Source organism: Camelus bactrianus, chromosome 31, assembly GCF_048773025.1.
Source record: "Camelus bactrianus isolate YW-2024 breed Bactrian camel chromosome 31, ASM4877302v1, whole genome shotgun sequence".
NCBI classification, from domain to species: domain Eukaryota; kingdom Metazoa; phylum Chordata; class Mammalia; order Artiodactyla; family Camelidae; genus Camelus; species Camelus bactrianus.
In genome coordinates this window covers 8754756-8768020 of record NC_133569.1, presented here as the reverse complement: position 1 = coordinate 8768020, position 13265 = coordinate 8754756, and positions in this window count along the sequence as shown.

The following is a 13265-nucleotide window of genomic DNA, read 5'->3' as shown; positions in this document are numbered from 1 at the left end:
GAAGGATGGCTTTCACACACACTTATCTCTCAGAACTGAGCAAGTGGAGAGACGTTCGTTCATCTAGCACCAAGGGAACGGGTTGCAGGAGACACTTTTTCTCAGCTTTCTCAGTCTGTTTCCTAGTGCCGGTTTGAAGTTCCTGCAGTTTTCACTGTAAAACCGAGTTGGAGCTTGTACCTCCCCATATATATGTATGGAATGGAGTTTGCAACTGAAAAGAAACTTTGTGTCCCAACAAGCTATGTGAAGGACGGCTTTCACACACACTTATCTCTCAGAACTGAGCAAGTGGAGAGACGTTCGTTCATCTAGCACCAAGGGAACGGGTTGCAGGAGACACTTTTTCTCTGCTTTCTCAGTCTGTTTCCTAGTGCCGGTTTGAAGTTCCTGCAGTTTTCACTGTAAAACCGAGTTGGAGCTTGTACCTCCGCATATATATGTATGGAATGGAGTTTGCAACTGAAAAGAAACTTTCTGTTCCCAACAAGCTAGCTGAAGGACGGCTTTCACACACACTTATCTCTCAGAACTGAGCAAGTGGAGAGACGTTCGTTCATCTAGCACCAAGGGAACGGGTTGCAGGAGACACTTTTTCTCAGCTTTCTCAGTCTGTTTCCTAGTGCCGGTTTGAAGTTCCTGCAGTTTTCACTGTAAAACCGAGTTGGAGCTTGTACCTCCCCATATATATGTATGGAATGGAGTTTGCAACTGAAAAGAAACTTTGTGTTCCCAACAAGCTAGCTGAAGGATGGCTTTAACACACACTTATCTCTCAGAACTGAGCAAGTGGAGAGACGTTCGTTCATCTAGCATCAAGGGAACGGGTTGCAGGAGACACATTTTCTCAGCTTTCTCAGTCTGTTTCCTAGTGCCGGTTTGAAGTTCCTGCAGTTTTCACTGTAAAACCGAGTTGGAGCTTGTACCTCCCCATATATATGTATGGAATGGAGTTTGCAACTGAAAAGAAACTTTGTGTCCCAACAAGCTAGGTGAAGGACGGCTTTCACACACACTTATCTCTCAGAACTGAGCAAGTGGAGAGACGTTCGTTCATCTAGCACCAAGGGAACGGGTTGCAGGAGACACTTTTTCTCTGCTTTCTCAGTCTGTTTCCTAGTGCCGGTTTGAAGTTCCTGCAGTTTTCACTGTAAAACCGAGTTGGAGCTTGTACCTCCGCATATATATGTATGGAATGGAGTTTGCAACTGAAAAGAAACTTTGTGTTCCCAACAAGCTAGCTGAAGGACGGCTTTCACACACACTTATCTCTCAGAACTGAGCAAGTGGAGAGACGTTCGTTCATCTAGCACCAAGGGAACGGGTTGCAGGAGACACTTTTCCTCTCCTTTCTCAGTCTGTTTCCTAGTGCCGGTTTGAAGTTCCTGCAGTTTTCACTGTAAAACCGAGTTGGAGCTTGTACCTCCCCATATATATGTATGGAATGGAGTTTGCAACTGAAAAGAAACTTTGTGTCCCAACAAGCTAGGTGAAGGACGGCTTTCACACACACTTATCTCTCAGAACTGAGCAAGTGGAGAGACGTTCGTTCATCTAGCACCAAGGGAACGGGTTGCAGGAGACACTTTTTCTCAGCTTTCTCAGTCTGTTTCCTAGTGCCGGTTTGAAGTTCCTGCAGTTTTCACTGTAAAACCGAGTTGGAGCTTGTACCTCCGCATATATATGTATGGAATGGAGTTTGCAACTGAAAAGAAACTTTGTGTTCCCAACAAGCTAGCTGAAGGACGGCTTTCACACACACTTATCTCTCAGAACTGAGCAAGTGGAGAGACGTTCGTTCATCTAGCACCAAGGGAACGGGTTGCAGGAGACACTTTTTCTCTGCTTTCTCAGTCTGTTTCCTAGTGCCGGTTTGAAGTTCCTGCAGTTTTCACTGTAAAACCGAGTTGGAGCTTGTACCTCCCCATATATATGTATGGAATGGAGTTTGCAACTGAAAAGAAACTTTGTGTCCCAACAAGCTAGGTGAAGGACGGCTTTCACACACACTTATCTCTCAGAACTGAGCAAGTGGAGAGACGTTCGTTCATCTAGCACCAAGGGAACGGGTTGCAGGAGACACTTTTTCTCAGCTTTCTCAGTCTGTTTCCTAGTGCCGGTTTGAAGTTCCTGCCGTTTTCACTGTAATACCGAGTTGGAGATTGTACCTCCCCATATATATGTATGGAATGGAGTTTGCAACTGAAAAGAAACTTTTTGTTCCCAACAAGCTTGGTGAAGTACGGCTTTCACACACAATTATCTCTCAGAAATGAGCAAGTGGAGAGACGTTCGTTCATCTAGCACCAAGGGAACGGGTTGCAGGAGACAGTTTTTCTCAGCTTTCTCAGTCTGTTTCCTAGTGCCGGTTTGAAGTTCCTGCAGTTTTCACTGTAAAACCGAGTTGGAGCTTGTACCTCCCCATATATATGTATGGAATGGAGTTTGCAACTGGAAAGAAACATTGTGTCCCAACAAGCTAGGTGAAGGACGGCTTTCACACACACTTATCTCTCAGAACTGAGCAAGTGGAGAGACGTTCGTTCATCTAGCACCAAGGGAACGGTTTGCAGGAGACACTTTTTCTCTGCTTTCTCAGTCTGTTTCCTAGTGCCGGTTTGAAGTTCCTGCAGTTTTCACTGTAAAACCGAGTTGGAGCTTGTTCCTCCCCATATATATGTATGGAATGGAGTTTGCAACTGAAAAGAAACTTTGTGTCCCAACAAGCTAGGTGAAGGACGGCTTTCACACACACTTATCTCTCAGAACTGAGCAAGTGGAGAGACGTTCGTTCATCTAGCACCAAGGGAACGGGTTGCAGGAGACACTTTTTCTCAGCTTTCTCAGTCTGTTTCCTAGTGCCGGTTTGAAGTTCCTGCCGTTTTCACTGTAAAACCGAGTTGGAGCTTGTACCTCCCCATATATATGTATGGAATGGAGTTTGCAACTGAAAAGAAACTTTGTGTCCCAACAAGCTAGGTGAAGGACGGCTTTCACACACACTTATCTCTCAGAACTGAGCAAGTGGAGAGACGTTCGTTCATCTAGCACCAAGGGAACGGGTTGCAGGAGACACTTTTTCTCAGCTTTCTCAGTCTGTTTCCTAGTGCCGGTTTGAAGTTCCTGCCGTTTTCACTGTAATACCGAGTTGGAGATTGTACCTCCCCATATATATGTATGGAATGGAGTTTGCAACTGAAAAGAAACTTTTTGTTCCCAACAAGCTTGGTGAAGTACGGCTTTCACACACAATTATCTCTCAGAACTGAGCAAGTGGAGAGACGTTCGTTCATCTAGCACCAAGGGAACGGGTTGCAGGAGACAATTTTTCTCAGCTTTCTCAGTCTGTTTCCTAGTGCCGGTTTGAAGTTCCTGCAGTTTTCACTGTAAAACCGAGTTGGAGCTTGTACCTCCCCATATATATGTATGGAATGGAGTTTGCAACTGAAAAGAAACTTTGTGTCCCAACAAGCTAGGTGAAGGACGGCTTTCACACACACTTATCTCTCAGAACTGAGCAAGTGGAGAGACGTTCGTTCATCTAGCACCAAGGGAACGGGTTGCAGGAGACATTTTTTCTCTGCTTTCTCAGTCTGTTTCCTAGTGCCGGTTTGAAGTTCCTGCAATTTTCACTGTAAAACCGTGTTGGAGCTTGTACCTCCCCATATATATGTATGGAATGGAGTTTGCAACTGAAAAGAAACTTTGTGTCCCAACAAGCTAGGTGAAGGACGGCTTTCACACACACTTATCTCTCAGAACTGAGCAAGTGGAGAGACGTTCGTTCATCTAGCACCAAGGGAACGGGTTGCAGGAGACATTTTTTCTGTGCTTTCTCAGTCTGTTTCCTAGTGCCGGGTTGAAGTTCCTGCAATTTTCACTGTAAAACCGTGTTGGAGCTTGTACCTCCCCATATATATGTATGGAATGGAGTTTGCAACTGAAAAGAAACTTTGTGTTCCCAACAAGCTAGGTGAAGGACGGCTTTCACACACACTTATCTCTCAGAACTGAGCAAGTGGAGAGACGTTCGTTCATCTAGCACCAAGGGAACGGGTTGCAGGAGACACTTTTTCTCTGCTTTCTCAGTCTGTTTCCTAGTGCCGGTTTGAAGTTCCTGCAGTTTTCACTGTAAAACCGAGTTGGAGCTTGTACCTCCCCATATATATGTATGGAATGGAGTTTGCAACTGAAAAGAAACTTTGTGTCCCAACAAGCTAGCTGAAGGACGGCTTTCACACACACTTATCTCTCAGAACTGAGCAAGTGGAGAGACGTTCGTTCATCTAGCACCAAGGGAACGGGTTGCAGGAGACACTTTTTCTCAGCTTTCTCAGTCTGTTTCCTAGTGCCGGTTTGAAGTTCCTGCAGTTTTCACTGTAAAACCGAGTTGGAGCTTGTATCTCCCCATATATATGTTGGAATGGAGTTTGCAACTGAAAAGAAACTTTGTGTTCCCAACAAGCTAGCTGAAGGATGGCTTTCACACACACTTATCTCTCAGAACTGAGCAAGTGGAGAGACGTTCGTTCATCTAGCACCAAGGGAACGGGTTGCAGGAGACACTTTTTCTCAGCTTTCTCAGTCTGTTTCCTAGTGCCGGTTTGAAGTTCCTGCAGTTTTCACTGTAAAACCGAGTTGGAGCTTGTACCTCCCCATATATATGTATGGAATGGAGTTTGCAACTGAAAAGAAACTTTGTGTCCCAACAAGCTATGTGAAGGACGGCTTTCACACACACTTATCTCTCAGAACTGAGCAAGTGGAGAGACGTTCGTTCATCTAGCACCAAGGGAACGGGTTGCAGGAGACACTTTTTCTCTGCTTTCTCAGTCTGTTTCCTAGTGCCGGTTTGAAGTTCCTGCAGTTATCACTGTAAAACCGAGTTGGAGCTTGTACCTCCGCATATATATGTATGGAATGGAGTTTGCAACTGAAAAGAAACTTTGTGTTCCCAACAAGATAGCTGAAGGACGGCTTTCACACACACTTATCTCTCAGAACTGAGCAAGTGGAGAGACGTTCGTTCATCTAGCACCAAGGGAACGGGTTGCAGGAGACACTTTTCCTCTCCTTTCTCAGTCTGTTTCCTAGTGCCGGTATGAAGTTCCTGCAGTTTTCACTGTAAAACCGAGTTGGAGCTTGTACCTCCCCATATATATGTATGGAATGGAGTTTTCAACTGAAAAGAAACTTTGTGTTCCCAACAAGCTAGCTGAAGGACGGCTTTCACACACACTTATCTCCTAGAACTGAGCAAGTGGAGAGACGTTCGTTCATCTAGCACCAAGGGAACGTGTTGCAGGAGACACTTTTTCTCTGCTTTCTCAGTGTGTTTCCTAGTGCCGGTTTGAAGTTCCTGCAGTTTTCACTGTAAAACCGAGTTGGAGCTTGTACCTCCCCATATATATGTATGGAATGGAGTTTTCAACTGAAAAGAAACTTTGTGTTCCCAACAAGCTATGTGAAGGACGGCTTTCACACACACTTATCTCTCAGAACTGAGCAAGTGGAGAGACGTTCGTTCATCTAGCACCAAGGGAACGGGTTGCAGGAGACACTTTTTCTCTGCTTTCTCAGTCTGTTTCCTAGTGCCGGTTTGAAGTTCCTGCAGTTTTCACTGTAAAACCGAGTTGGAGCTTGTACCTCCCCATATATATGTATGGAATGGAGTTTGCAACTGAAAAGAAACTTTTTGTTCCCAACAAGCTTGGTGAAGGACGGCTTTCACACACACTTATCTCTCAGAACTGAGCAAGTGGAGAGACATTCGTTCATCTAGCACCAAGGGAACGGGTTGCAGGAGACAATTTTTCTCAGCTTTCTCAGTCTGTTTCCTAGTGCCGGTTTGAAGTTCCTGCAGTTTTCACTGTAAAACCGAGTTGGAGCTTGTACCTCCCCATATAAATGTATGGAATGGAGTTTGCAACTGAAAAGAAACTTTTTGTTCCCAACAAGCTTGGTGAAGTACGGCTTTCACACACAATTATCTCTCAGAACTGAGCAAGTGGAGAGACGTTCGTTCATCTAGCACCAAGGGAACGGGTTGCAGGAGACAATTTTTCTCAGGTTTCTCAGTCTGTTTCCTAGTGCCAGTTTGAAGTTCCTGCAGTTTTCACTGGAAAACCGAGTTGGAGCTTGTACCTCCCCATATATATGTATGGAATGGAGTTTGCAACTGAAAAGAAACTTTGTGTCCCAACAAGCTAGGTGAAGGACGGCTTTCACACACACTTATCTCTCAGAACTGAGCAAGTGGAGAGACGTTCGTTCATCTAGCACCAAGGGAACGGGTTGCAGGAGACATTTTTTCTCTGCTTTCTCAGTCTGTTTCCTAGTGCCGGTTTGAAGTTCCTGCAGTTTTCACTGTAAAACCGAGTTGGAGCTTGTACCTCCCCATATATATGTATGGAATGGAGTTTGCAACTGAAAAGAAACTTTGTGTCCCAACAAGCTATGTGAAGGACGGCTTTCACACACACTTATCTCTCAGAACTGAGCAAGTGGAGAGACGTTCGTTCATCTAGCACCAAGGGAACGGGTTGCAGGAGACACTTTTTCTCTGCTTTCTCAGTCTGTTTCCTAGTGCCGGTTTGAAGTTCCTGCAGTTATCACTGTAAAACCGAGTTGGAGCTTGTACCTCCGCATATATATGTATGGAATGGAGTTTGCAACTGAAAAGAAACTTTGTGTTCCCAACAAGATAGCTGAAGGACGGCTTTCACACACACTTATCTCTCAGAACTGAGCAAGTGGAGAGACGTTCGTTCATCTAGCACCAAGGGAACGGGTTGCAGGAGACACTTTTCCTCTCCTTTCTCAGTCTGTTTCCTAGTGCCGGTATGAAGTTCCTGCAGTTTTCACTGTAAAACCGAGTTGGAGCTTGTACCTCCCCATATATATGTATGGAATGGAGTTTTCAACTGAAAAGAAACTTTGTGTTCCCAACAAGCTAGCTGAAGGACGGCTTTCACACACACTTATCTCCTAGAACTGAGCAAGTGGAGAGACGTTCGTTCATCTAGCACCAAGGGAACGTGTTGCAGGAGACACTTTTTCTCTGCTTTCTCAGTGTGTTTCCTAGTGCCGGTTTGAAGTTCCTGCAGTTTTCACTGTAAAACCGAGTTGGAGCTTGTACCTCCCCATATATATGTATGGAATGGAGTTTTCAACTGAAAAGAAACTTTGTGTTCCCAACAAGCTATGTGAAGGACGGCTTTCACACACACTTATCTCTCAGAACTGAGCAAGTGGAGAGACGTTCGTTCATCTAGCACCAAGGGAACGGGTTGCAGGAGACACTTTTTCTCTGCTTTCTCAGTCTGTTTCCTAGTGCCGGTTTGAAGTTCCTGCAGTTTTCACTGTAAAACCGAGTTGGAGCTTGTACCTCCCCATATATATGTATGGAATGGAGTTTGCAACTGAAAAGAAACTTTTTGTTCCCAACAAGCTTGGTGAAGGACGGCTTTCACACACACTTATCTCTCAGAACTGAGCAAGTGGAGAGACATTCGTTCATCTAGCACCAAGGGAACGGGTTGCAGGAGACAATTTTTCTCAGCTTTCTCAGTCTGTTTCCTAGTGCCGGTTTGAAGTTCCTGCAGTTTTCACTGTAAAACCGAGTTGGAGCTTGTACCTCCCCATATAAATGTATGGAATGGAGTTTGCAACTGAAAAGAAACTTTTTGTTCCCAACAAGCTTGGTGAAGTACGGCTTTCACACACAATTATCTCTCAGAACTGAGCAAGTGGAGAGACGTTCGTTCATCTAGCACCAAGGGAACGGGTTGCAGGAGACAATTTTTCTCAGGTTTCTCAGTCTGTTTCCTAGTGCCAGTTTGAAGTTCCTGCAGTTTTCACTGGAAAACCGAGTTGGAGCTTGTACCTCCCCATATATATGTATGGAATGGAGTTTGCAACTGAAAAGAAACTTTGTGTCCCAACAAGCTAGGTGAAGGACGGCTTTCACACACACTTATCTCTCAGAACTGAGCAAGTGGAGAGACGTTCGTTCATCTAGCACCAAGGGAACGGGTTGCAGGAGACATTTTTTCTCTGCTTTCTCAGTCTGTTTCCTAGTGCCGGTTTGATGTTCCTGCAATTTTCACTGTAAAACCGTGTTGGAGCTTGTACCTCCCCATATATATGTATGGAATGGAGTTTGCAACTGAAAAGAAACTTTGTGTTCCCAACAAGCTAGGTGAAGGACGGCTTTCACACACACTTATCTCTCAGAACTGAGCAAGTGGAGAGACATTCGTTCATCTAGCACCAAGGGAACGGGTTGCAGGAGACACTTTTTCTCAGCTTTCTCAGTCTGTTTCCTAGTGCCGGTTTGAAGTTCCTGCAGTTTTCACTGGAAAACCGAGTTGGAGCTTGTACCTCCCCATATATATGTATGGAATGGAGTTTGCAACTGAAAAGAAACTTTGTGTCCCAACAAGCTAGGTGAAGGACGGCTTTCACACACACTTATCTCTCAGAACTGAGCAAGTGGAGAGACGTTCGTTCATCTAGCACCAAGGGAACGGGTTGCAGGAGACATTTTTTCTGTGCTTTCTCAGTCTGTTTCCTAGTGCCTGGTTGAAGTTCCTGCAATTTTCACTGTAAAACCGTGTTGGAGCTTGTACCTCCCCATATATATGTATGGAATGGAGTTTGCAACTGAAAAGAAACTTTGTGTTCCCAACAAGCTAGGTGAAGGACGGCTTTCACACACACTTATCTCTCAGAACTGAGCAAGTGGAGAGACGTTCGTTCATCTAGCACCAAGGGAACGGGTTGCAGGAGACACTTTTTCTCTGCTTTCTCAGTCTGTTTCCTAGTGCCGGTTTGAAGTTCCTGCAGTTTTCACTGTAAAACCGAGTTGGAGCTTGTACCTCCCCATATATATGTATGGAATGGAGTTTGCAACTGAAAAGAAACTTTGTGTCCCAACAAGCTAGCTGAAGGACGGCTTTCACACACACTTATCTCTCAGAACTGAGCAAGTGGAGAGACGTTCGTTCATCTAGCACCAAGGGAACGGGTTGCAGGAGACAATTTTTCTCAGGTTTCTCAGTCTGTTTCCTAGTGCCAGTTTGAAGTTCCTGCAGTTTTCACTGGAAAACCGAGTTGGAGCTTGTACCTCCCCATATATATGTATGGAATGGAGTTTGCAACTGAAAAGAAACTTTGTGTCCCAACAAGCTAGGTGAAGGACGGCTTTCACACACACTTATCTCTCAGAACTGAGCAAGTGGAGAGACGTTCGTTCATCTAGCACCAAGGGAACGGGTTGCAGGAGACATTTTTTCTCTGCTTTCTCAGTCTGTTTCCTAGTGCCGGTTTGATGTTCCTGCAATTTTCACTGTAAAACCGTGTTGGAGCTTGTACCTCCCCATATATATGTATGGAATGGAGTTTGCAACTGAAAAGAAACTTTGTGTTCCCAACAAGCTAGGTGAAGGACGGCTTTCACACACACTTATCTCTCAGAACTGAGCAAGTGGAGAGACATTCGTTCATCTAGCACCAAGGGAACGGGTTGCAGGAGACACTTTTTCTCAGCTTTCTCAGTCTGTTTCCTAGTGCCGGTTTGAAGTTCCTGCAGTTTTCACTGGAAAACCGAGTTGGAGCTTGTACCTCCCCATATATATGTATGGAATGGAGTTTGCAACTGAAAAGAAACTTTGTGTCCCAACAAGCTAGGTGAAGGACGGCTTTCACACACACTTATCTCTCAGAACTGAGCAAGTGGAGAGACGTTCGTTCATCTAGCACCAAGGGAACGGGTTGCAGGAGACATTTTTTCTGTGCTTTCTCAGTCTGTTTCCTAGTGCCTGGTTGAAGTTCCTGCAATTTTCACTGTAAAACCGTGTTGGAGCTTGTACCTCCCCATATATATGTATGGAATGGAGTTTGCAACTGAAAAGAAACTTTGTGTTCCCAACAAGCTAGGTGAAGGACGGCTTTCACACACACTTATCTCTCAGAACTGAGCAAGTGGAGAGACGTTCGTTCATCTAGCACCAAGGGAACGGGTTGCAGGAGACACTTTTTCTCTGCTTTCTCAGTCTGTTTCCTAGTGCCGGTTTGAAGTTCCTGCAGTTTTCACTGTAAAACCGAGTTGGAGCTTGTACCTCCCCATATATATGTATGGAATGGAGTTTGCAACTGAAAAGAAACTTTGTGTCCCAACAAGCTAGCTGAAGGACGGCTTTCACACACACTTATCTCTCAGAACTGAGCAAGTGGAGAGACGTTCGTTCATCTAGCACCAAGGGAACGGGTTGCAGGAGACACTTTTTCTCAGCTTTCTCAGTCTGTTTCCTAGTGCCGGTTTGAAGTTCCTGCAGTTTTCACTGTAAAACCGAGTTGGAGCTTGTACCTCCCCATATATATGTATGGAATGGAGTTTGCAACTGAAAAGAAACTTTGTGTTCCCAACAAGCTAGCTGAAGGATCGCTTTCACACACACTTATCTCTCAGAACTGAGCAAGTGGAGAGACGTTCGTTCATCTAGCACCAAGGGAACGGGTTGCAGGAGACACTTTTTCTCAGCTTTCTCAGTCTGTTTCCTAGTGCCGGTTTGAAGTTCCTGCAGTTTTCACTGTAAAACCGAGTTGGAGCTTGTACCTCCCCATATATATGTATGGAATGGAGTTTGCAACTGAAAAGAAACTTTGTGTCCCAACAAGCTATGTGAAGGACGGCTTTCACACACACTTATCTCTCAGAACTGAGCAAGTGGAGAGACGTTCGTTCATCTAGCACCAAGGGAACGGGTTGCAGGAGACACTTTTTCTCTGCTTTCTCAGTCTGTTTCCTAGTGCCGGTTTGAAGTTCCTGCAGTTATCACTGTAAAACCGAGTTGGAGCTTGTACCTCCGCATATATATGTATGGAATGGAGTTTGCAACTGAAAAGAAACTTTGTGTTCCCAACAAGCTAGCTGAAGGACGGCTTTCACACACACTTATCTCTCAGAACTGAGCAAGTGGAGAGACGTTCGTTCATCTAGCACCAAGGGAACGGGTTGCAGGAGACACTTTTCCTCTCCTTTCTCAGTCTGTTTCCTAGTGCCGGTATGAAGTTCCTGCAGTTTTCACTGTAAAACCGAGTTGGAGCTTGTTCCTCCCCATATATATGTATGGAATGGAGTTTTCAACTGAAAAGAAACTTTGTGTTCCCAACAAGCTAGCTGAAGGACGGCTTTCACACACACATAACTCTCAGAACTGAGCAAGTGGAGAGACGTTCGTTCATCTAGCACCAAGGGAACGGGTTGCAGGAGACACTTTTTCTCAGCTTTCTCAGTCTGTTTCCTAGTGCCGGTTTGAAGTTCCTGCAGTTTTCACTGTAAAACCGAGTTGGAGCTTGTACCTCCCCATATATATGTATGGAATGGAGTTTGCAACTGAAAAGAAACTTTGTGTTCCCAACATGCTAGCTGAAGGACGGCTTTCACACACACTTATCTCTCAGAACTGAGCAAGTGGAGAGACGTTCGTTCATCTAGCACCAAGGGAACGGGTTGCAGGAGACACTTTTTCTCTGCTTTCTCAGTCTGTTTCCTAGTGCCGGTTTGAAGTTCCTGCAGTTTTCACTGTAAAACCGAGTTGGAGCTTGTACCTCCCCATATATATGTATGGAATGGAGTTTGCAACTGAAAAGAAACTTTGTGTCCCAACAAGCTAGGTGAAGGACGGCTTTCACACACACTTATCTCTCAGAACTGAGCAAGTGGAGAGACGTTCGTTCATCTAGCACCAAGGGAACGGGTTGCAGGAGACACTTTTTCTCAGCTTTCTCAGTCTGTTTCCTAGTGCCGGTTTGAAGTTCCTGCAGTTTTCACTGTAAAACCGAGTTGGAGCTTGTACCTCCCCATATATATGTATGGAATGGGGTTTGCAACTGAAAAGAAACTTTGTGTTCCCAACAAGCTAGGTGAAGGACGGCTTTCACACACACTTATCTCCTAGAACTGAGCAAGTGGAGAGACGTTCGTTCATCTAGCACCAGGGGAACGGTTTGCAGGAGACACTTTTTCTCTGCTTTCTCAGTCTGTTTCCTAGTGCCGGTTTGAAGTTCCTGCAGTTTTCACTGTAAAACAGAGTTGGAGCTTGTACCTCCCCATATATATGTATGGATTGGAGTTTGCAACTGAAAAGAAACTTTGTGTTCCCAACAAGCTAGGTGAAGGACGGCTTTCACACACACTTATCTCCTAGAACTGAGCAAGTGGAGAGACGTTCGTTCATCTAGCACCAGGGGAACGGTTTGCAGGAGACACTTTTTCTCTGCTTTCTCAGTCTGTTTCCTAGTGCCGGTTTGAAGTTCCTGCAGTTTTCACTGTAAAACCGAGTTGGAGCTTGAACCTCCCCATATATATGTATGGATTGGAGTTTGCAACTGAAAAGAAACTTTGTGTTCCCAACAAGCTAGGTGAAGGACGGCTTTCACACACACTTATCTCCTAGAACTGAGCAAGTGGAGAGACGTTCGTTCATCTAGCACCAAGGGAACGTGTTGCAGGAGACACTTTTTCTCTGCTTTCTCAGTCTGTTTCCTAGTGCCGGTTTGAAGTTCCTGCAGTTTTCACTGTAAAACCGAGTTGGAGCTTGTACCTCCCCATATATATGTATGGAATGGAGTTTGCAACTGAAAAGAAACTTTGTGTTCCCAACAAGCTAGGTGAAGGACGGCTTTCACACACACTTATCTCTCAGAACTGAGCAAGTGGAGAGACGTTCGTTCATCTAGCACCAAGGGAACGGGTTGCAGGAGACACTTTTTCTCTGCTTTCTCAGTCTGTTTCCTAGTGCCGGTTTGAAGTTCCTGCAGTTTTCACTGTAAAACCGAGTTGGAGCTTGTACCTCCCCATATATATGTATGGAATGGAGTTTGCAACTGAAAAGAAACTTTTTGTTCCCAACAAGCTTGGTGAAGGACGGCTTTCACACACACTTATCTCTCAGAACTGAGCAAGTGGAGAGACGTTCGTTCATCTAGCACCAAGGGAACGGGTTGCAGGAGACAATTTTTCTCAGCTTTCTCAGTCTGTTTCCTAGTGCCGGTTTGAAGTTCCTGCAGTTTTCACTGTAAAACCGAGTTGGAGCTTGTACCTCCCCATATAAATGTATGGAATGGAGTTTGCAACTGAAAAGAAACTTTTTGTTCCCAACAAGCTTGGTGAAGTACGGCTTTCACACACAATTATCTCTCAGAACTGAGCAAGTGGAGAGACGTTCGTTCATCTAGCACCAAGGGAACGGGTTGCAGGA